This window comes from Ahaetulla prasina, chromosome 6, assembly GCF_028640845.1.
Source record: "Ahaetulla prasina isolate Xishuangbanna chromosome 6, ASM2864084v1, whole genome shotgun sequence".
In the NCBI taxonomy this organism is placed as follows: Eukaryota; Metazoa; Chordata; class Lepidosauria; order Squamata; family Colubridae; genus Ahaetulla; species Ahaetulla prasina.
The window spans coordinates 78,301,687-78,322,600 of NC_080544.1; the positions used below are offsets into that span (position 1 = coordinate 78,301,687).

The following is a 20,914-nucleotide window of genomic DNA, read 5'->3' on the forward strand; positions in this document are numbered from 1 at the left end:
GGATTCTTTAAGCATGAAAGCCAGCTAGGCCAGGGGTATCAAACTCACGTAATCATGGCGGCATCATGTGATGTATCACGACTTTTTTCCCCTTCGCTAAACCGGGTGTGGACATGGCTAGCGTATGATGCATCCGGCCCATAGGGCGCGAGTTTGACAGCCCTGGGCTAGGTGAATTTTAGCCAGTCACAGTCTGTCAGCCCAACCCAACTCATAAGGTGGTTGCAGTGGGGAAAATAGGAAGAAGGTTTTATTAGATACATTTGCTGTTTTCAGTTATTTACAAAAAATAATGAGATAAAAATACATAAAAATGTGGGATATCTAGACTTTACATATTAAAAGTCTGTGAGATAAAAACTATAAAACAGCAAGTCTCACAAAATATGCAAGAAAACACCAAACGTGGATGCCTTAACCTATAGTTAAATTATGGTGTTGCATTAATAATTTATTGTTTAATTTTATTAAAAATATTTACATTGCAGTGTATTTTATTACAGCAGCAGCTGTATTGCAGAGCCAATTCATTCACACTGCAGCTTTATGGAAAGATGCAAAATTTTTGGTAACTGAAAACTTTTGCTCCCCAGCAAAGCACTTCTAAGGTGACTATTTCTGCCATTTGCTGTAGTTGCAGAGAAACCTAACCAAAGTACATGGTGTTTGTATTTCAACATCTAGCAATAGGAAAGGGTATCAAACTGTTTACTTTTGTAGGACGGAATTTTGGCAAAGGGTGTTCTTTTTTTATATATGCTATATCTGTAAATATATTCTGAAACAGGAAAGGTTACTTTTTTTTCTAATGAATTATGCCCACGCCCCATCAGCTGGACAGCACTATGATAGGACAGAAGATCTCACCTCACAACTGAGTCAAAGTAACCTTGACCTCCTACCATAACCTCAATTCATTCCCTTGCATGACCAGGTTACTGTTCCCCAATTAAATACTCTGGAAAAAATTAGAAAGGTTTATCAAAAAGGAGCAGGAAACTCTTTGGAGAAGCAATGACAAACACTGTTATTTGTTCTTAATCAAACAAGATAAGCAGATTCCAGTATGCAATGAAATATTAATCAACTCTCATACTCTCGTGTCAGAAGCTTGACATTTAGGTTTTTAAAAAATTATTATTTCTATGTTTGTCATGACTCAGGGCAATACGTAATATAAGGAGAGAAAGCTGGTGTGGAAGATTGTAGTCTTTGAAACTCTCATAGGAATTTTAGCAATCACTTCTCTGTTTAGCTGTGAAAGTGATAAATTATTTTTATTCAGGTAGAGCAATTTTGTTGCGAAGATAAAATATATCAAAGATTACATTTTACATCACAAATATAGGTAGTCCTTGACTTACAGCAATTCACTTAGTGACCACTCAAAGTTACAATGGCACTGAAAAAAGTGACTTATGACCATTTTTCACACTTATGACGGTTGCAGCATCCCCATGGTTACATGATCGAAGTTCAGGCATTGGCAACTGACTCATATTTATGACCCTTGCAGTCCCAGGGTCATGTGATCAGCTTTTGCAACCTTCTGACAAGCAAAGTCAATGGGGAACCAGATTCACTTAACAACCATGTTACTAATTTAATAACTGCAGTGATTCACTTAACAAATGTGGCAAGAAAAGTCATAAAATGGGGCAAAACTCGCTTAACAAATTTCTCACTTAGCAACATACATTTCAGGCTCAATCATGGTCATAAGTTGACGACTACCTGTAAACAGATATCCTGGGTCAGTTTTCAATACATTGCATATAATTCTAGTTTTTAGGAGGCAATAATATGTTAGCTTGCAAGATAATTTCTACAGTAAAGATCCTATATTAACTTAATATTGGATGTGCCTGTAACATCCAAAATATGTCACACTGCTTGTTACTATCCATACTAATATTATGTAATACTACTGTACAGCCTGCATCTTCTCTGTATACCGTATATACTCGAATATAAGCCGATCCGAGTATAAGCCGAGGTCCCCAATTTTACCCCAAAAACTGGGGTAAACTGGGGACTCGAGTATAAGCCGAGGGTGGGAAATGAGGCACCTACCGGTTGGGGAAACCCTCCCTCCCTCAGCTGAGAAGGCTGGCGGCTCCCCCGCCCCGCCCTCTCACTGCACCGGCAGGGCTTGGCAGGGCTTCCCCGCGCCGTCCGGTAAAATGTGAAAAAAAAACAAAAAAAAAAAACTCGAGTATAAGCCGTATATACTCGAGTATAAGCCGAGGGGCTTAAAAAAAAAACAAAACTCGAGTATAAGCCGTATAGACCCGAGTATAAGCCGAGGGGACGTTTTTCAGCACAAAAAACGTGCTGAAAAACTCGGCTTATACTCGAGTATATACGGTAATTAAAATGTAATATAAAATCTTCAGTTGACCATAGCTATTATTAAGTCCCACACAAGATCAAGGGAGCTAGAAGTACTCAGATTTCAGAAAGATTTCAGATTTCACTATTATATTTAATAGTGTTCTGGGGTAAGTACAAAATCCTGGAAACTAGGCAAAATTTCCCATTTTCATTTGCAGTGAGTTAATTAAATCAAATGATCTTTGAATGATTTGAAACAGTACTTCCCAAATTATTTTTACGTAAGATTATATTAACATCTACGTTATAAGATAAACTATCAATCAACTCTATTATTTGATTGTTTATACCTACTCTCTCTTCTTTCTCAGCCTCCCCCAATCTCTACCAGCCATGACAGGTGGCAGAGGTCATTAAGTGCAGGCTGACTGGTGAAGACTGATAAATACAACACACACACACACATTTTCTGCATGAAGATGGTCTGGTCTTGAGTCTGAGTTGATGAATAACTACAGGGAACTAAAGGTATATATTTAATTATTAACGATAAGGACAAATATATATCAGAGCTGATTTCATCAAGACTACATAAGAAAGTAGAAATATACAAGTTGATGATAGTTGCAAGTTACATCCCAGTAAATAGTTACAATATAAAAAACAGATATGAGTTTTGAGAAAATTTTCACAACTTTCAGAATGAATGGGATCTGGGGTAAATGGGTGACAATTATGCTGCTAAGTGACATAAATAGACAAATAAACCAAAATGTGTACAAACAAAATATGATTAGGCAACTTTGAATCACAAAAATGAATAAACATGGTAACTGTATGTGTGTATCTGCTTAGAAAAAGGTCTCTTTGGAACATATATTTTAAATGTAAATCTATGCCACATGAACAAATTATAAATCTAAAAGCTTTATTGATTTGATTGTGCTGAAATATTGAGAGAAATAGTAGGAGTACATGGCTAATCAGAGATTCTTAATATGAGCCAGAACATTTTGAGGTAAAATCAAGAGTAGATGGAAAAAACAGATACAGAACAACAAGGAAAGAACATGCATATTGGCCATATTCATTTACATAAAAATCATTTTAATGCAGAACACAATTATAAATGTATATAATACATAATTTTGACAGCAAACCATTTGTCACCAAACAACACAAATACGTATCAATTAAATGTAGGCAGATCACAACTTCTGCTTCATTGAGATGTCACATGATCTAAGGAATCCAGTGTTTCATTCTCTCCTAAATTCAATGCTTTTGTTCTCCAAAGATTTTTGGCCTGGCTATGGTAGAGGACAGGAAGGCCTGGAAGAATGTTGTTCATGAGGTCACAATGGGTCGGACACGACTTTGCGACTAGCAACAACAAAAATTCCATTTCAGTTCTTTCTTTTATAGGCTTCAAATTTTATGATTTTCATATTTTCCTAGAGTAGTCTGTTACAGTGCCTTACCCAATGCTCAGCAACTCAACTCCACGGTTTAATCATTTTGGTATTTTAGTGCAATCCCATGTTTTTCCTACCTGGTCTTCAGTGACCACCTGTTTCTCCTATGTATATTTTTTTGTGTGGTGACATGGGTTTCCAAAAATGGTTCCTTTCTGCAGGTTTTGGGGGAGTTACTTTATACAGGCATTTTTGTCCAGCTCTTTTGAATTCTCCTGATCTTTTCTATGTATTTATTGATTTATTGCATTTATGGTATATCCTTATATCACTTATACTATTCATCTGTGTGTGTGTGCACAAATGTGTTTATTATTAAACATCATTAAAATGAAATTATGAGCTACAGTACAATAAATTCTGTCCACGTTACTAAGAATCAATTCCAAATTAAAAGTTTGGCCTTTGACTTGTTCAGGTTTTTACTCACATTTCACATGCAATTTTAATAATAAGATCCAATAATAAGATGCACTTGGTTATGTACTATTACTATGGGATTTTCAAATTTAATTAAGTGTCTAAGTATTCTCCCTTGTTTTGGCAAATCTTTTGATATTGATCTAATTATCTGAAGGTGTTGAAACTGGTCAGATGGACTAAGCTATTCACAGTGAATATATTCTATATTCTATATAGTATATTCACAGCAGTGGTGAAATGCTGCCGGTGTCAAGGTTCCAGAAATACCTCTTCTGCGTAAAAGAGACTCAGAGACAGCAGTTGGTGGTCGATACTGTGGGAGGGGTGTGGGGGCTAGGCAAACTGACGCCCGATGTCCTTGTTTTCCACAACGGTAGCATTTGATTATTGTTGAAGGTTGGAGGGTGGAAGGTGTGGTTGGTCTTGAGAGGGAGGATCTTGTAGGTGGTCGTTGTGGAGTCGTAGTTGGTGATTGGGTCTGGAGGGGGTTGAATTCTCTGTCCAGAGCAATGGACACGTTGTATCAGGCATTAAGTTGTTCTGGGATTCCTCTGGTGGAGCAGGCTCTTCTGATGTTTTGATCTATGGCGTCTTTGAAGTAATGAAGAATAATGGGTTCTGGCCAATGTCTAAGATTGCCAGCAACTCTTCTGAAATCCCATACAAATTGTTTTAGCGGTTTGTTACCTTGTTTCATTGTTTTTAAGGTGGTCTCACATTCTGCAATTAGGTCATCATCTTGAAACCGGTTGCGAAGCAGTGCTATAAATCCGTGAACATTGTTTAGTTCTGGTGCATGTTCATTGTATAGCTGAGCTATCCACTCTGAGGCTAGCCCCACATTCATTCCATCTGAGATGGCGTTGATTAGGCTTCTTTCTGATGGGTATTGATGTCTATATTGTTCAACGTAAGCCTCAATTCTGCTGAGGAAGTAAGCCAGGTGGTGTGGATTCCCATCAAAGGTTGGTTTGAAAGAGGGAGGGGTTGGTGGAGGGGGTGCAGGAGGGTTTAGCTGGCCTGCTTGCGGCTGCAGAGGGATTTGCGGGGGCGGGGTCGCTGCTGTTGTGGCTGGTTGTTGAGCTGTAAAGGGGGGTGGAATTCCCCCTGGCTGCTGAGAAGGAAGTCCTTGAAATGCTTCAGTTGATGAAAAAACCATCGGCGTGGGGCCCACAGGAAAGAAAGGGGCTGAACTAGCTGGTTGCCATTGGCATTGGATCCACCCTTGTCCAGGATAAAACGCCCAGCCAGGAGGAATAGAAACTGCTGGAGGCAGCGTAGGCCTTTGTTGGCGGGAAAGATCAATTGGAGGGGGGAGTTGTGATTCCCCCCAAGCCCCTGGTGCTGCCTGAACTTCCTGCCGTCTGAAAGAGGGAGGGGGGGTCCTCCTGCGTTCATCGGAACGGCTTCGAGCTTCAGTAATTTCTCTCTCTCTGGTGGGAGGGAAGGTGAATCTAGGCTGAGCTAAAGGCTCTCGAGGTCTCACTTCCAGGCGCTCAAAAGTTTCAGGGAGGTCTAATAGGGACTGGGATTTCAGGGGGTTTCTCAGGTCCCAATCCAGTGACTCTCCCGATCCTCCAGGTTTTATTGTCCTCCAGTGAGGTTGAGAAGAGGAGGGGCTCTCCATTCCGTCCGGGAAATGTTTTCTCCCGACTGGCAGCTTACCCATGAATCAGAGTCCTTGGGCGTGCTCCAAGCTGACAAGCAGGCTCTACCACTGGGCTTCGGGTCCTCTCGTCAGATGGGAAATAGGTGACTTCAACTAAATCGTCAGGATCATGTTTCGCCGCTCCTTCTACGCTCTCAACTTGCTGCTCTTCCATCTTCACTGGGTCTTTGCACCGCTGTGGAGGTTGCGGAGACTGGGGCCCAGCACCCCTCTAATGGGCCCCCTCTGAGAGGAGGAGAGGGTACCGTTAGCAAAAGAAAGTTATGAGTTTTGGAATAATGTCAAGGTTCCAGAAATACCTCTTCTGCGTAAAAGAGACTCAGAGACATTTCTTTTCCAGAGTTCTTTACTAGCATGAGGAGACTGGCACACGATGAGTGCAATTCCAAAACTGAAGTTCCGGATTCTTTTCCCCAGTTATACAAACCCCAAGAGTCCCACCCCCCTAACCCCTTTGATGGTCACATGGTCCCACGTTCTCCCAGTCCATTCGAATATCTTCTTGCCACTCTTCCTGCAGATGTGAACCCCATCCAACCTTGACCGTCTAAAGAATGTTACCATACCCCTCAGCCCCCCTTCTTCCCCTCAGGGGAAAAATGTGGCAGCATCTGGAAACCTAAAGTCTAATATGGTTTCCAGGCCTGACAGCCGGTTTGCATTAGTTCGGGCGAACCAGTAGTGATAAAAACTACTGGTTTGGGTGAACCAATAGTAAAAAAAAGCTACTAGTTCCTCCAAACCGGTATTTCCAATGATCAGCTGTGCCGCACAATTTAAAATTGCTAGAAAGCAGGAAATCTGCTTTCTAGTGAATCTAAATCGTGTGGCATGGCTGATTTTCCCCCATCACTGCTCTACTTACCTTCCCAAGCCTCCTTTTGGTGCATACTGTGCATGCACGCACATGCAGCGCGCATTTGGTGTGCACATGCAACCAGCAAACCAGTGGCAAACCAGTTCAGATTTCACCAGATTCACAGTATAGCTCTCAGTGATATAGAAGACAAAGAAAAGCACTGAAACATTCCACAGTAAGTTCAAAATGCAAATCAGTAATTTGCTCTCCAGAAAAGCATACCTTTCTATCATTGTATATTCCACTATATAGTATATTAACTGTTGCAATGTATCTTTGTTGGCTGTTTTTGAAGTTTTATGTTTTCGTTCTCTATTTAATCGTCCTTGATGAGTAGTTATATTTTTAAGACTTCTTTTGTATTCTTACATTCCCATGTCTTATCTTCCATGTTAGTACATATTGTAACTGAGCTTCATGCTCCTTCTTATCCTTTTTCCTTCTGGATAATTTGACTGGTAGTTGAGGTACAGAATTTATCAGTGTGGCTTGGCTGACCAATTACTAATTATTATTGTGTTTTCTATGAGAACATCCAGGGAGATAGCACATTTTTGTTTTGTTCTTTTTTATTGTAAATATTATTGCTAGATTTTGTTGATTAATATGATGTAGGAATTTTTTTAAATCTTATTCCAAAATATTTTATGTGTCATCAGTATATCTCACCCACATATTTAGCTTCTTTGTGATTTAGTAATCCAAAATGATTGGCAGAAGTAGTTGGGAGTAGATGGCGAGAATGTCAGCAAAATTAGATGATAGGGCTATCCGATTTAAATCTTATAAATCTATAAGATTTCTATAAATCTATAAATCTTATAAATCTATAAATCTTTAAATCTACAAGTATTATTTTTATAGTTATTGGTAATGTACTGTATAATTACTTTGCAATGTTTTTATTTAGTGTTTTAGCTTTAGCTGTTGTTAAAGCATTTCTTTTCAAGTTGCTGCATTTTTTAGCCACTTTTAATCATATTTTCCATATCTGAAAAAATGGGAATACATATATGATTCATTTTGAGATATCTATGTAACTTGTTTCACAAGTATGTGAAAACTGCATTTGTGTCTAATAATGGTATATTGATTGAGGATGTGAAAGAGTGTGTGTTTGTGCATATTCAGATGATATGTTATTGGCTGAGAACCTAATGATTTACAATGAATGTTAGACACACTACACTAACAAGGAGTATGGATCAGAAAATTAATGTGTATCAGGGACAGAAGTGGTTTTGTTTAACAGAAAACATAAAGTGAAAATTGCAAATTATACAAAAATTTTGAAATAGATGATCAAGTGAATGATATGTAACCCTTGCTAGAATGCTTTCTAAAGACAGGGAATTGGACAGAGAAATGTTAAGAGGTGCAAGTCCTATTTGAAAGGGAATGACCAGCATGTGATTTGTTTACAAGAAATGTAACAATTGTTAGAAGCAAAATGTCACTATATAAGAAAATTCTTCTGACAACTTTGGGAGTGGGGGTTGGCATTGTCAAGAGAAACATTAACATTAATTGAATGCTGTAGAAATGGGCACTTAAGAATAAACAGCAAAAAGTCAAAAAAGTTGCTTGAATACAAACATGAGTGACCTGTACAAAATGGGGGGGGGAGAAGGAGGAGGGGGAGAAGGAGGAATTTAGTTAATACATTTTAATGCCACTCATCTCCCTTATAAGGTGACTTTGGGCAGCTTAAAGATAAGGATCAAATTGCAAAATAAACATATGAAGGAAGAAAGAAATGGATTCTCGACAATTTTTATCCTGGTGAATGCCCATGAAAACTAAAACAGTATTTTGGGGTCATACATTCCCATTCCAATAGAAGAAGCTACCAAACCTAGAAAAGAATTGCTAAAAGGTGGGATGTATTTACATGGTTTAATTTTTAAAACCTGAAATAAAAACTTTTGTATGAAAATCATCACAATTTCCATTTCTGGCTTTCAAAGCAATTCTCAGGATTGCAGAAACAAGGACTGAAAAATCCATGATTACAATGTCTTATCTATCTTCCGTACACAACAAGGCTAGGAATCAGTGAAAGGGCATCACTTAAGCAATGAAGCAAGATTACATGGCATTGACGGATACAACAATAGCAAAATATAGCAAGCAATATTTTGAACTGCTCTGTCCTACTATATGCACTACCTTCAGGAATGTATTCATTTGCTACTTTTATATACTGTCCCACTATTTTTTTTAAATTTATTTATTTTTATCCCCCTTTATTATTTTTATAAATAAATCAAGGAAGCAAAGGCATACACCTTCCTTCTCCTGTTTCTCCACAACAATAATTCTGTGAGGTAAGTTGGGCTGAAAAAGAGTGACCGGCAGAATCACCCAAATGGCTTTCACGCCTAAAGCAGGACTAGAACTCACGGTCTCTCAGTTTCTAGCCTTGTATCTTAATCACTATACCAAACTGGCTCTCAATTCCTATACAATTAATTATCCAAACACATATATTTCCTAGTTATTAATGACAATCTATATGCTAGCCTTATCTTCAGATCATAAATCAAGCCCAAGGACATATATGTTAAGGACTTCTACCAAGCAGAAAAACAACGTGTAATCAGAGTATAAACTAATCATCAAAAACCTACTCAAAGAGAATTTTTCATTATAATTCAGAGACGATGTAGGAAGCATGGTTTATGGCAGTTTAGCTCTTTAGTTTTAGGTATCAACAAGGAGCAATTACAGCAAGAGTTTTACAAGCTTCAGATGCAATGGCATTATCCCAGCAAAATATATCAGGCTAAGCTGCTTCTTAAATAGAAACAATATCTGCCTCCCCCATATGCAGTTGCCATTGGCCCTCTATGTGCTGGCCTTTTGAGACAACTGGGCAATAGAACTGTCAATCAGAGTATAGACACGCAGAGCAATTCCCCCAATTGATATTCTACAGGAAAGGGTAGAACTGAGATTTAGGAGGCATGGGCTAGAAGGAAGGGTCTGAAGGAAGCTTAGAGATTTAGCACCAGATTAACCTCTATTGGTGACAGTGGCAGGTTTATGAATATATATTTAGTGCCAGAAAAGGCAACAATTGACAGCCAATAGATAACACCATATTAAAGGAATCTGTTTATAACTTATTTTAAGTTACTTAATACAGGTGATTCTCAATTAATGGCATCCCAAATGTCCACTGTAAGTCAGGAGAGTAGTAAGTTGAAGTACCTATGTGACTGAATATGATTTTACAGCTTTTTTGTGGTCATTAAGCAAATACAAATGTAATTAAGCAAATTAAGGCATTACTGTGGGTGGTTTTTTTTTGCTGGAAACCAGCTGAAAAGGCCAGAAACTGGCAAAAAAGTGTCATAAATTGTGGCCACATGATTGTGGAACACTGCAATTGGCTATGAGGGTGAGCTGCTTGCCAAGCACCCAAAAATGTCATATGATGATGGGGGTGGGTGCAGCTGCTGGAACTCCGGAACTGGCTTTTGGGAAGGTGCATCTTAACTTCAATTGCTAAGCAACTGATAGTTAAGTGAGGATTACCTATAAAAATTCAGAGACACCTTGTTTAACATTAAGGAAATAATTTTACACTTTTGTATCCTGCTGACAGTTTACCTACTCAAATATATCTAAAGAAATAGAGAAACAAATAAAAGCATTTGCAAGTGTTGTAAGCTGCCTGGAGTCACCGTGTATGAGTTGAGCAGCCTTATAAATGTCTCTAATAAATAAATAAACTCAGGAAAATGTGTAATGATGGCAACAAAACTAATGCGTCCTTTAGAGCAGTGTTCTTCAAACATAGTAACTTGAAGATGTGTAGACTTTTAACTCCAAGAATTCTTTTTCTGAGAGTTGGCCCACATATCTTCAAATTGCCAAGTCTAAAAAACATTGTTTTGGAGGTATTCTGGATTAATGGAATTATTCTTCATTTTGAAGGAAGCAAGGAAAATAAGAAGAGGACACATTCAACAGGGAGAGAGCCTAACTCCCTCTTTAGCAATAGCACTTAGACTTATATACGCTTCATACTGCTTTTGCAGCCCTCTCTAAGAGGTTTAAAGAGTCAGCATATTGCCCCCAACAATCTGTCATTTTACTGTCTGAGAAGGATGGAAGGCTGAGTCAACCTTGAGCCTGGTGAGATTTGAACTGCAGCTTAAGTAGCCTGCAGTACTGCACTCTTACCACTACGCCACCTCGATTCTTTACAGTCTAATCTCACTAGGTCTGCCTGAAGTGATATAGCCTAGCATTCCTTGGCCACTTGTTAAACCATTTGTTTAAACGCAGATGTCTTCTCCTGATTCTCCTCATCTGTAGAGCTCATGAAGCAAAGCATGAATCCAGGAATACAGGCTAGACTGGAAATGGTCTACCAACAATAAACCACTTCCCTGCTGCTACTAAGAAATCTATATTGATGTGGAAAGGGCCGTGGTGGCTCAGGCTGTAAGATAGCCTGTTATTAAAAACACAGCAGCCTGCAATTTCTGCAGGCTCGAATCCCACCAGGCCCAAGGTTGACTCAGCCTTCCATCCTTTATAAGGTAGGTAAAATGAGGACCCAGATTGTTGGGGGGGCAATAAGTTGACTTTGTAAATATACAAATAGAATGAGACTATTGCCTTATACACTGTAAGCCGCCCTGAGTCTTCGGAGAAGGGCGGGATATAAATGTAAATTAAAAAAAAATTCTAAGCTTGAGCTCTCTACAAGAATCTGAACAACAGGTAGTCCTCAACTTACAACCACAATTGAGTCCAAAATTTATGTTGCTATGTGAGAAATTTGTTAAATGAGTTTTGCCCCATTTTACGACTTTTCTTGTCACATTTGTTAAATGAATCGCTGCAGTTGTTAAATTAATAACACAGTTGTTAAGTAAATCTGGCTTCCTCATTGACTTTGCTTATCATGTCACAAAAGCGGATCACATGACTCCAGGACACGGCAACCGTCATAAATGTGAGTCAGTTCTCAAGCATCCAAATGTAAATAACATGACCACGGGGATGCTGCAATGGTCAGAAGTGTGAAAAATGGTCAAGTCACTTTTTTCAGTGTTGTTTTAACTTTGAACGGTCACTAAAAAACTGTTATAAGTCAAGGACTACCTGTACTAGAGGCCAAGGAAAATTAACATGAGGTAAGAATGGAAGGAATTCAAGGTGGGCTGGACTTAGATCTCTTGTGAGTGCGAAGGGATTCATGACTGATGACGTGTTTGACCCTTCCCTTGGGCTCAGCCTGGTTATCTCCTACATCGTTCGTATTAAATATATTGAGGAGGACCATGGTGGGAATGACTGTTATGAAAAATGGGCAACCACATTTACTCTTTGAAGGGATTGGAATTTTCCTGATTTTGGAGGTAATTTTAAATATTTCTCCACAATTTTCATCCATTTCATATTTTATGGGAATGTGCCAGTGTTTGGCATTCAACCAACTGAACTTCATTAACAGAGGGAGTTCTGAGAATCACAAAAAAAGGTCTTTAGGGTCCAGATGTAATCTAGAGGCTTCAAGCCGCCTATTCCTGATAGAAAAATTAAGCAGCCTTTAAGAGCTATGTTCTATTCATTTTTACAGAGGAAAAAATGCTACTTTTTTTGTTTCTTTCATAATGCTAATGGGTGCAAAGCTAACATCTACAGTATATATTACAATACCATCCCACCTCTTCCCTGTTAATTTATCTAAAAGGTAATATGTATGAGAATCTAACTTTTTCCAGTCTGGCATCCTTTAGTTATGTAGGCCTACAACACAAAACAGGTTTCTTAGGCTGAAGAGGATTGCCACTTGGTCCAACATTGCTGAAAAGCACAGGCAATAAATGAATATTAACTCCTACAATTCAACTAATATAAATAAATTATGAAGAAATAATTTTGCATTTGCAAATAAAGTTATTTGGAAATAGGCTGAAAAAGTAAGGACAACCCTAAAGAATTCTGTGTATTATGGATCTATTGCACAACTCTTGTTCATTTCCAAGTATTACCTGTATAATAACCTGTCCAAATATTACTGTATAATTTCTAAGAAAGCATCACAGGGCTGCCAGGTACATGGATTCAAAATCATCAACGGAGTGATGTGTCTTAGAACCAAATAGTGCACAATACCAAACTTTTTAAAAAAAAAAATAAATCAAAAATTCAATGTTTCACGTATTTAAGCTATTGGTCAACTTTTAATCTTGGGATACTAATTTATTTAGGGAGAACCATCCTGAAAAAGATTCTCATGTTTAATACATATGCATTTAGCCCTGCTTCTGCAACATAGATTCTTAATATTTTAACTTCGTGTTGTTTTAATCTTTTAATTTTTTACTTAATTATAATCTGTAAACCGCTCAGAGTCACCTTGTAAGGGACATGAGTGGCATAAAAAAATAACAGATAATAAAGCACATTGAATAGTACTTGTTACTACCGGTATTATGATTTGTTTAAATAAAAACAATAGTAATATTATGATTATGGCAGGCGTACTATAGAAATAAGTATGCCTATTTAGCAATTTTTCCCAACCTCTTGTCCTCGAAATATATTAGACTACAGCACCCTTCATACCCAGCCGACATTGGGCATAAGTCCAGTAAGATCTGGCAGATGCTAGATTGGGAAGGCTAGCCTTGGAAACTGCACTGTTACTGCACTTATGTATATGAATATTTATTTCTTTGTTGCATTTATGTACTATAAGACTAGAAACAATGACATACACGCATCTTCATTTGTATCTTCACAATGAAATTTTGAGGTAGATCAGGCTGGAAAAAAAAGTCATTCAGTAGCTCCACAGCTGAGCTTTGCAATCTAAGGCCACCACTTTCACTCACCAACCCGTGTTTTTCTACTTTTCAAAAATAATATCAATGCTACCATAACATAAATTAAATAAAAGCTGGGCTTCTCTCTCCTCATTCAAATCCAAGCAGCGCCTCTACCCACCCACCCCCCCACCCCTAAAGCCAGGATCTGGCTCTGTGCGTCTAAGGACCAGGGATCAGCGCCCCGAGGAGCACAGATCTCCAGTCAAGTGCGGACCAGGGAAGCGCCAGGCTCAAAAGGCGCTTTCCGGGGAGAATCCGGCGCAGCAAAGAGCCTCCGGCCAGCCACAGCGGCAGAATCTTACCCAGCGGAGACGCGAAGCGACTGACCGCCAGTTACCTCTCTGCAGAGCAGCCAATCTTTATCGCCGCCAGCAGACAAAGCTGCGTCGCCGCTGCCTCCCTTGCCTTTCTACCTGGGCGCTCGCATCCTTCCTCGCCGAAGCCCCCCTGGGCAAACCTAAGCCAGCCCGGTCTGGAAGGAAAAGTGTGTGTGGGGGGGGAAGAAGACAGAGACCCGGATAGCCCGAACACCCCAAACAACTCACCCCAAAAGGGACCGTTTTACTCCTGAATGCCTCCCGAGAATTGGGACGGTACAGCCGCTGGTGCTTCCCACCGATTCCCGGGAAGTGCTGCAAGAGGCATTTTTCGCTCAGCGTCCGGAGCCTTTCCCTGTTGGAGCGAAAGGGGAGAGGGAAGCCAGAGGGGCTGGGGCTGGGTTGGGGCTTATATCTTTCATCCTCCCCTCCCGATCGTTGCCCTTTTGTCTCCAGAGGCGTTGGTCTCGCTGAAAACCTCCTCCTTCTCCTCCCGCCCCCCACCAGCCCATCTCCTGTCATTCGCGCGGTCCTCCAGGCGGGCGACACACCGGCTGGCGCTGGTTTGCGGCTGGCGCTGGTTTGCCGGAGCCTTGGAAGCCCCGCGCATGCTCTCGCGCTCCCTCCCGGCCGGTGACTGAAGTCTCTGGTTTTGGAGGGTTGGACCTGCCTGGCCGGCGGCTACAAGTCGCTTCTCCAGGCAGGTTAGCTGCGTGAACTGGCGTGGGAGGGTGGGGTGGAGGTGGGTGGGGAAGGAACAGGTACTCGGAGCGCTCAAAAAGCACCTCCTTGGTGATGAGGAAATGGGGAAGTTTGGGAAAGTGGAAGAAGCCTCGGGGGGGAAACAATAAGGAGGTGGATAAGAGCACAAGCGTGCCTACCGTTCCTGTCCTATTGTTTCCTTTTGTTATATCCAATTAATATAGTTATTACATACTCATATACATGCTTATATATTGTATAGTTATGTCATGCTTATTCTTATATATACTGTGTGGCAAAATAAATAAATAAAATAAAATAAAATAAATAAATAAATAAACACTCGAACGACCGGCGAATTTGCATTCCGGAATAGCTTTTTCACCCTTAGCCTCTTTTTTCAAGCGGTGCCTTTCTCACCAGGGACCTGTTGCTTTATTTTCTGAATGCCAAGACGACCGCGGTGAAACTTTGTTGAAACTGTGTATTTGTATTGCGAAGTTTTTTTCACAATTAAAATATGAAAGATATTCTTGCACCTTCAAAGCTGAGGTGCAGTCCTGTAATGTATATTGTATTCCTTGGTGGACAAACATGCATTTATTCAAGGAACTAATTGTAGAACCTGGATTCCTTGGCGCTCTTAGTGGTGATGTCACACTACTCAGTTGAGTAATGAAATATCTGCAGGCAAACGATCAAACTCTGAGAACACCAAGGACCCACAGCTCAATCCTGAGCTACATACATTCCTTTCTAGTAGAACCTTTCCACTGTGAGGTGTTTAGGTCAGTCTTTTTCTTTCATATGTTGCTGCGCCAGTGGGATAACCCTGCACCTAATTTCAAAAGCCTTGCACAAATAATCATTTGACAGTTCTGGCATGGGTGACCTGCTCCTCTGCCAGCTGGGTAGAAGACAAATGAAAGATGGATGAATTGTGTGAAAACACCATCTGATTCTGTCCCATGCCCATTTTTGGCTTTGGCCTCAATCTATAGAGGCAATCCTCAAAAGACTACCATAGGGCCACTGATTTGCTCCTCTCTGTTTTGTGGTAATTTTATTAAACATTACAATTAAAAGACCAAAAACTAGAAAATGAGAGGAAAAAGAAAAGTTAGAAAAAATTAAATAGAAAATAAGTATAGGAAAGAAAAAGAAGAACTATGTAAAGAAATTATTTACACGTTCATTACGAATATAAAACACTTTACTTTCTCTTAACCAATCAGAAATGGTCAGATAAAAGAAATCTGAGTCAGAAGCCGAAATATAATTTGATAAAACATTTCAGATAGGACCTTCCCTCATTTTCATAAAGAGTCAGAGGGAGGACAGCAGCATATTCAGACTTGCAAGATTTTGTTACTGTAACTTTATAATAAAAGTAGTAATAGCATTCATAACTTTGGCCTCCTAGTCTGGTCTACAACTATTTAAAATAATACATTTTGTCTACTTATTGTTTCTATTAATACTTGGAATATTCTATTAAAATTCAAATATTAATATTCTATTACACAGTACACAATCAAAATGGCTATGATGCTGTTATCCTGTTCAGCAAATGGTGGCCATGATGGACTTGCCATAAAACATTCATTAATAAGAAAGGCAAACACTGGTGAGTTATCTTAAACCATCTCCACTAGTCATGCAGCGTGATTCATTTATCTAGACTAAATAAATGAATCTGGAGCATCAACAAAGCACTGTCTGGAGCAATCTACCATTTTCTAAAAGTGTCTCTAGGATAAAGGAGTTCCCAGGGAGGAAGTCCAAAAATTCAAGATGGCACCTGCAGCCATGCAACCAGAACTACCATCTTCACCTTTTTGTGCCAGCCTTACCATCAGCCTTACTCCCACACAGCCCAGTGGTTTGGGATCTGTGAGGCCGAAGAGAATTCTTGGTCAAGATGCTGGAAACCAATGGCTAGCATAGTAAAGCACAATAAAGCCAGAATTACATTTATTTATTTATTATTTATTTTATTAGATTTATAAACCGCCCTTCTCCCGAAGAACTCAGGGCGGTGTACAGCCAAGATAAAAGAAACAATGTACAGTTAAAAATAAATTTAAAAACTTATTATACAGTGTGGCCGAAATTAAAATGATTAAAAGTCTAAAAAACCCCAAATTAAAACTAAATGAAATTTAAAATTTAAAATCAAGACAATTTAAGAAAGCCCCGCGCGAACAAACAAATATGTTTTCAGTTCGCGGCGAAAGGTCCGAAGGTCAGGTATTTGACGTAAACCAGGGGGAAGTTCATTCCAAAGAGTAGGAGCCCCCACAGAGAAGGCTCTTCCCCTGAGGGCCACCAGCCGACATTGTCTGGCGGACGGCACCCTGAGAAGGCCCTCTCCGTGCGAGCGTACGGGTCGGTGGGAGGCATGAGGTAACAGCAGGCGGTCCCGTAAGTACCCAGGCCCCAAGCCATGGAGCGCTTTAAAGGTGGTAACCAGAACCTTGAAATGCACTCGAAAGGCAACAGGAAGCCAGTGCAGTCTGCGCAGGAGAGGTGTCACATGGGAGCTACATGAGACTCCCTCTATCACCCGCGCAGCTGCATTCTGGACCAACTGAAGCCTCCGAGTGCATCTCAAGGGGAGCCCCATGTAGAGAGCATTGCAATAATCCAGGCGGGAGGTAACAAGAGCATGAGTGACTGTGCATAGGGCATCCCGATCAAGGAAGGGGCGCAACTGGCGAACCAGGCGAACCTGGTGAAAGGCTCTCCTGGAGACGGCCGCCAAATGATCTTCAAACGACAGCCGTGCATCCAGGAGAACACCCAAGTTGCGCACTCCCTCCTTTGGGGCCAATAACTCGCCCCCAACAGTCAGCTGCGGCTGCAGCTGACTGTATTGGGGTGCCGGCATCCACAGCCACTCCGTCTTGGAGGGATTGAGCTTGAGCCTGTTCCTCCCCATCCAGACCCGTACGGCTTCCAAACACCGGGACAGCACTTCGACAGCTTCGTTGGGGTGGCCCGGGGTGGAAAAGTACAGCTGAGTATCATCAGCGTACAGCTGATATCTCACCCCAAAGCCACTGATGATCTCGCCCAACGGCTTCATATAGAAGTTGAACAGGAGGGGCGAGAGAATCGACCCCTGTGGCACCCCACAGGTGAGGTGCCTCGCGGTCGACCTCTGCCCCCCTGTCAACACCGTCTGCAACCGGTGAATGAATATCATCAAATAAATGGACATCTAAGGAGATAAGCTGCAGCCTTTGCATAATAATATCATCACATACCCTACCGCCATTCCCAATGAACATCCATGTTGGAGACTGGTTCTTTGCAACAGGCCACCTTTGCAATTTTTACTTTTTGACTGTTTAAAAAAATCCTTTAAAAATATCTTAACAGAGACACCTCATCTCTTATTCCTGCTTAGCAATTCCAGATCTGTAGCACCTCCTTTCATTCATTGTGGCTTTTATTTAAAAAGCAGCACACAAAGTACATGGTTCAAGTTGTTTCCTAGCACCCACTAATTTGAGATCTGTTAACTGAAGATATGGGGATCAATCTGCTGATTACATGAATTCCATGTGTACTCAAGGGCCAAGCTATAACTGTGCCCTGCTTTAGGTCTTGTTGCAGGTGAGTATGTTCCTAGGAGTGAGTTTCAAGTGGTTCTTTGTGGTGCAAGCATTTATTGGGAATGGTGGGCAGAACACAAGTGTATACAAGCACAAACAGAGAGAGAGAGAGAGCAAGCTTGTTAGCAATAGCAATAGCACTTAGACTTATATATTGCTTCACAGTGCTTTACAGACCTCTCTAAATGGTTTACAGAGTAGCCATATTGCCCCCAACTATGTAGGTTGTCATTTTCCCAACCTCAGAAGGATGGAAGGCTGAGTCAACCTTGAGCTGGTCACGACTGAGCTGCTGGCAATTGGCAGAATAAGCCTGTAATACTGCATTCTAACTAGTGTGCCACCATGGTAATATAAGTACAAAATAGATGCCCCAAATCCCAAACTCTTCTGTTTTGTATGTTTGAGGAATCAAGAAAGGCAGTAAATACTTGCTACCAAATTTCACTTACATACTGAAATGCATAAACCCTGTGAAAAAAACAGTACCACAAATCAGAATAATTTTATACATTATCTTGGTCATTAAAACATTATGACTGATTTTCTGACTCAGCTTGTTATAAGCAAACTAGTCACTGTAGGTTGTAAACCACATTGTAGAATTCATTGGTTGTACAAACCCAGTCATTTGCTGTTTATGTAATAAACAATGGGTAAAGAAACTCTGATTTAGCATGATCCAAATATTGACATCACTGTTGAGAGAAAGAGAGAGGGAGAGAAAGAGAGACGGAGGGGGAGAGAGGGAGAGAGTGCAGGTGAATGACGAATATAAGAGCGACATAACATAACAATAGAGTTGGAAGGGACCTTGGAGGCCTTCTAGTCCAACCCCCTGCCCAGGCATGTATTATTACATTCAGCATTATCTGGGTAGGAAGATTAAAAGAACTGAATGGTAAATTCTGCCATGACTTTATTCTTCAGAGTACTGAAGACTGGTATCACTGCTATTGCTTTTTCTCAATTTCCTGGTTGTCCAGAACATCAGTACATCTTGAAGAAGCAGAGCAAACAAACCTGCCTGAATAGAGTCATTTGTGCTGCTTTGTTTTCGCAATAATTAATATGTCAATAATAAAGTGGGTAAGATTCTGCTTATGCAGCTGGAAAGCTGATAGCAGCTGATTTTTCTATACATAGATGGTGGTCTATCTACTTTCAGAGGTACTTAGAAGAAACAGACGAAGTAAGTAGAAAATCGGCTGTCACTCACATCCTTATTAACGTCTGCATAAATATTTCTGTGTCTAAAGATCTTTTAATACATTGCTGTATTTTATGGCTTCAGTATCTTCTTTAATATTAACATTTTAATACCTTGTTTTCATTTTATGTTTTTAATCATATATTTGCTCTATTTTGGAATTTAGATTGGGGAACAAAAGTTATTAAACATTGAAAACACTGAATAATATACAGTATTAATAGTGCTGGAAATCAATAGCCTTTTAAATCGTGTTAGTTTTATTTTATTTTTTAAATTTAAATTTTGTATTAATAATAAACGGTACATTTTATAGAGTAGAATCCACTTCAGTTAAAAGTTACATATCTGATAAAATGGATTCTAATACAGAAAGCTTATGCCTTAACAAATTTGATCATGGTGCTACTTAAGATACTTTTTGTACTTCTCTGAAAAAAATCTAGGTCCAATCTTGTCCACGTTTACTATTTAAATATCAACATTTATCAATGGGAAATTATTAGATAAACATGTTAAATATATCAAACATTCTCAAGTTGTAATAGAGCATTAGAATTTCTTTAAGAAAAAATATGCCTGTTATTGACATTCTTTCTGCAATTCAGTTTTAATGATTAATCTTTCAATTGACCCCTTATACTTCACTAACTTTGTTGTTTCATAGCTGACAATGATATATACCTTGGTATATTCCAGAGGTTCTAAATTTTTACTCTTGGAATCTTTCTTTAGGGTATGATTCCATCAAGTTAATGCATAAGCATTTCTTAGTAGTGATTTCTATTTGGCTATAATAATCTTTTTTTAAGTTCAGTTCTGACATTATAAAAATTTATCAAACAAGATTTTATTATGTTTAGATGTAAGAATAAATACATACATAAAATACATAAATTTTACAAACATAGTAAATCTCTGTGTAGTTGAACTCTTAATTTCCCTGAAAGGATTTGCAATACTTAATGGGTTTAAAAAATAAAGGGAATCATGTAGCTCATTAAAAACATTACTTTGAACAATATCATCCTAAATATGACAAACTACCAAGAGACTTGCGGACTTCATAGCACTCTTACTATGAATCTTACAAAAAAAAAAAGCAGAGATGAAAAAACCTGACATTGTAGTAAAACCAACTGAATTAGGCTTCTGTGGCATGGCATCTCTCTCGTATATGTATATGTATATTATATGTATATGTATATGTATATGTATATGTATATGTATATGTATATGTATATGTACATGTGTATATGTATATATGTATATGTATCAGGGGTAAAATGCTATTGGTTCAGACCGGATCAGGAAAACTGGTAGCGGAGATTGGGGATGGTTCGCCATACTGGAAGCAATTGCTGGCTGGCCACACCCCCAAACCGGTCCATGGCCCGCAGCCCTGACATGCTTCCCTGCTTTCCTCGCTGCCAAACTCATTGTTCGGAGCA

General features: G+C 39.6%; 2 protein-coding genes across 4 annotated transcripts in view; one reads left to right on the top strand and one right to left on the bottom strand.

Annotated features, from left to right (window-relative positions):
• Window positions 1–14,437, bottom strand: part of SLC16A14 (solute carrier family 16 member 14) — a 35,020-nt gene extending 20,583 nt beyond the window's left edge. The window contains exon 1 of one of the 3 annotated variants that reach the window (XM_058188885.1): window positions 14,160–14,437. The gene's annotated coding sequence lies outside the window, so the exon portion shown is untranslated. Of the gene's footprint in view, window positions 1–48; window positions 443–14,159 lie in introns of those variants that run through there. The other 2 variants (XM_058188884.1, XM_058188886.1) reach the window with 2 other exon arrangements.
• LOC131201188 (uncharacterized) overlaps window positions 1–20,914 on the top strand; it is a 49,973-nt gene that overhangs the window by 19,406 nt on the left and 9,653 nt on the right. The window contains exons 2-3 of the mRNA XM_058188888.1: window positions 504–608; window positions 2,706–2,862. The gene's annotated coding sequence lies outside the window, so the exon portion shown is untranslated. The remainder of the gene's footprint in view (window positions 1–503; window positions 609–2,705; window positions 2,863–20,914) is intronic.